Raw genomic sequence first — 4,563 nt, 5'->3', positions numbered from 1 at the left:
AGTGATCCATCCCGTATGCGCTGGGGCAAAGGATGATTAATGGTGCCGATGAATACCTGGTTCCTGCCCTATCCCTCGTTGGAATTTCTTGTGCTACCGGGCGGCTATTGATGCGAGCCAGCGAGGTGATCAATGCCGTCGGTGCTACTTCCTGTCCTGGTTTGCGTTCACACTGTCACGCTTCCCTCCTACGGGTGAGTATGGTTTAATGAACCAAATGCCCGGGTTGATGAGCCACACGAAGGCCAAAATATCTTTGAATAGTCTATCGGCGCGAGATGGAGCCAAATGTGCTGTGTCCCTTTGCAGTAACGTTTCCCAGAGAGCGATTGGGAGATTGAATAACAGCAACAGAAGAAAAAAAAAACAATCACCACGAATTACATTCCCGTCACTTCGTTGTACCCGTTCTCGTGCTGCGATTGGTGAAGTTACGATTTCCTTCTCCCGGGAGGAAGAAGTTCGTCAGTCCATCCGTCAACTCGTAGCTCGCATCGCATTTTCCCATCCCAGCGTCCTGACCGGGGCGGGAGTTTAAAGGCAAGAGAGAGAGAAGAAGCAAAAAAAAACGTTCACCGAGAATCCCCCGTGGATTCATTACTAAATCATTATACAGCTCATTTTCGAATTTCAACCCACCGATGGGATCCCGCATCCCGGGAAACGCAGCCCGCCGATGCGCGAAGGATGCGTGCAGGAGAGCAAAGAGGAATAAAACACGAAAGCAAACTCCTCACTTAAAACCGCACAACCAGCGCACGGAAGGACGATCCCGGCGGCATCCCACAGACGATCACCATCGTGAGAATCGATCGATCTAACTTCGCCGACCGGCACGTCCCCCGGGGGGGTGGCCGATTCACCAAGCCCGGAGTCGGAATGGCTGGAAAAGTCCCAAGAAGGGAAGGCAAGGCATACGCAAAACAAAAAAAAATCCACCACACACTGGAAGAGGAGCGAAATCGGCAGAAGAAATTGTCTTCACATTCGAGCTGGCGATCGTTTCCGATCGATCCATCCGTCGGCGTCCAGGCATCGTCATCGAATCGGTTCGTCAACTCGCCAGCAACTCGTCATCGTCATCGAAATCATCGCCAGCAAACCGCAAAATCCCATCGGAACCGAATACCGTGGCAATAAGAAATCTCATTTGCCATCCTAATTTCGGTGCTCGCGTTTCGCACCGGGCGATGAGATTTGGGAACGGACTTTTGGGTGCGTTTTTTTTTTGCTTGGTTCGTTTGCTTCACCAAACGACAACAAAAACGGCCAAAAATGTTCCCGGGAAGGGGCACATGGCAAGGACTCCTGCCAGGATCACCTACCAGGGAAGCAATGGTGGAGGGCTTACGCGAAACGGATGTGACCGCCAACTGCGACAACGGTGCGATTTCGAAGCAGTTTCTTTTGCTGTATCTTTGTATTGCTTCGATGGCGCAGGAAACCACGCCGGTTGACTTCTCGTCTGGGAGACTTTCTCCCGGGTGACGACGCGGGAGAGCGGGAGAAAAAAGAAGGCGAAAGTCCTGCCGATCCGCGTCTCGGCGTGCAAGAGGGAAAGTTTTTATTGTTATCTGCATTTATGGCGCACGAGTTGGGGTGTCGTGTAGGGCGAGAAGTTCGTGAGAGGGGGGTTGGAAAAGGACACGAAAAAGGAGCGGGGTCGCGTCTAGCAGCGTGACATTTTGCACTAAAAACGCCGCTATGCGGTATGGTTGTTCCTAGAGGCGGAAGCAGCTCCATGTGGCCATGGGAAGGGTGTTCCTGTATTTCCTGTCGCTTTAAGGACATGCTAGTTTCTATCTCCCGGGAGCGAACGATTTCGATCACCAAAAACATTCGTAAAAAATTGAATTTTCATGCTTACATGTTGATCAATAAAATGCAGTTAAGTGATAGAAAAATAACTGATGATTTATTGTGTGTTTGATATCGGAAAGAAGCATAAGCATGCTTGCTATGGAAACTGAGCAGATTATATTACTTTTTCCACTCATAATTCCCGAGTGTTTCACTTTCTCTTCCGAACAACAGCTTCCGTCGGCGAAATAAATACACTACGATCTGCGCCACCGTCGACTCTGCCTGGGACTAGCTTCTAGTTGATTACATTGTGGTGCAATGAAGAGATTATCATGGCCATTGCCACAACCGCTGCCACGTGGGCAACCGAGCGTATCCCAGCGACGCACACCACGTGACATCGGCTTGATTTATGCGTTTTTGGCCGGGTTCGTCCTACCCAGTTAACTTCCTTTCCCGAAACCATCTCCATCGTTTTCCCCTCGAGGCCCGTCATCACCAAAAAGCGAACCTTTATGGGCGTCCAAGGGACAACGGGGCGTGTGCCACCCCGAAATCAAATCTCATTTGCATTTGTTTTATTCAGTTGCACTTGTTGACCGATTTGGCAGTAAATACGGTCGTAAGATTTTTGCTGTCGGTGTTGCGTCCTTTTACGAGCCTGTTTCAATTTTTCTTTTCCCACTCCTCAAGGGCTTCACTGTTGTTATGGCCCTTTTATAGCGCGGAGAGACGAAAGCCACAATCAACGTAGGCCGAGGAATACGCACTTTCGCCATTGCAAAAAGACGACCGGGGCGGAGCCATTGTTGATTGGCAACAAAGTATGAGCTTGGGTAGTTTATGATGCCGCTCGGAATGGCATCCAACCCACCGTATCGGTCAACTCGCATCCCGCGCCGGTCCCAGCGTCGTAGGGCATATGCGACGCGCCATATTAGGGCCCTCCATCTGGTCCATTTAAGCAGCGACGGTACCCGGTTTTGCTGGTAACGGTTGAAGAATTCTCATCCCTGGAGGCGAGCGACCAGCACCGGTGCTAAATATATACAATTATCTAATTAGCAATCGATAAACATAATACGCTAAATTATGTAGAAGCTAGTCCACGCGGCACTGATCACGTTTTCCCCGAAGGGCAAGGCCACAGGGCGTATATGCGATCGTGAGTTTTTGTACAGCGGTACCATTCGAGACAATGTATTGATGCGTTTAGATTTATTTTATTTATACACCGTGTTACACCTTTAGGCATGGAGTGTGAAATATTTACGACTTGTTCATCACGTTTCTGAATCCTGCAACAATAGCAGAAAACATGCTCGTGCCCGTTCCATAAAAGTGCATCACACGCTCGTTTGTCGTACAGCAGCGTAAAATGTGACAGGTTCGCGATGGCTACTGCATCCTTTGCCTTATGCGGTGGGAGGCAGAAAAAAAACTACTTTCCTTCTGAACCTGGGAAGCAAAACAGAACCCGCAAATACGCGCTGCCGGAGGACTAGGTTCGTCGGGAGAAAAAAAAACCCCTTTAAACTCCCAAGAAGTCCAGCTCCCATTTTCGACAGGGACCCGTGGTGAAAAAAAGGGCGGAAAGCACACAAACAAACAGCAACAGCGGAAAACATACACACAAAAAAATACTGGCTCGCAGATGGGGTTTCGCTTGGCGCATCGATTGATTACCGTCGTGTAGGAAGCAGAGGCTGTACCTTTTCCTTGCAGATGGGAAGTAAGTCCGACGACGACGACGACGACGAAGACGACGACAACGGCAAAGACTAGATGATTGCGCCGCGCGGAAGACGCAACCTGTGGGAAATCGGATCCGGCGGGAGTCGCGACGCACATCTAAGCAATCCTTGCCGGTGGCTGCGCCTGAAAACCGATGCCAACCGCGAACGGAATAAAGCCGAACAACGAAAGCGTATGCCCCAAAAAACAAAACAAAAAGAAATCTAACAAATCGGTGCAATAACAAAAAAAAATAGCGGAACAAAACAGAAACCGGATGGAAATGCGGCTACACGCCGGGGAAGGGAACCCGGGGCCAGGGATCACGGGACATCTTCCGCAAAAGCCCGCCGAATAACAAAGCCCATGCGGGTTGGTCCTGCTGTAGTTGGGCTGGCCACAGGGAAAGAAGGAAGCAAACACACACAAAATTCGCTGGGAATTGCAGCCAAAAAAGATGAAACGATAATGACCTTCCGCTTGGTTGGGATTCGATATTCCGTGAGCCGTGTTCGTGTTGCCTGTTGGAAGCGAACATCCATACATCAAAGCCAAAAAACGCTGCTTAGCTATGCCTGCCGGACATAAATCATGGACAAATCCTTACGGCCTGCAAGTGCGCTTGGGGCTTGGAACCGTGGCAGGATCACTTCCGCCGTTGGAACATTAAACCGCTCAATTACTCGTTCCTGCGGATGATTGTTTCGTTCGGAGTTTGTTTGGTATTTGGCTGTAATTCCATATTGTATGCTCTAACTCAAGGTGTCATTAACTACGGCAACCTAAGGACGGCTCGGAACAGGCCCCAAACATTTCAGTCATTTGACAAATCTCTTACGAAACGAAAATATTTCACCAATGCCCACGGATCGCGCGATGATTTACGGCAGGTTCGTTCTGAGCGATTGGAGTTACACGAGACCCTTTTCTCCCCCACGGAGAAGCGGGAACCGACCAGGGAAGGCAGAACAGGGCCCTGCTGCACACGCACCAAGCGTGTTGAGCTTCGCGGAATGCCCTTTTAAG

The sequence above is a fragment of the Anopheles nili genome, chromosome 2 (assembly GCF_943737925.1).
Source record: "Anopheles nili chromosome 2, idAnoNiliSN_F5_01, whole genome shotgun sequence".
Lineage (NCBI taxonomy): Eukaryota > Metazoa > Arthropoda > Insecta > Diptera > Culicidae > Anopheles > Anopheles nili.
The sequence above is the reverse complement of the archived record's forward strand: the minus strand, read 5'-3'. Positions refer to the sequence as shown.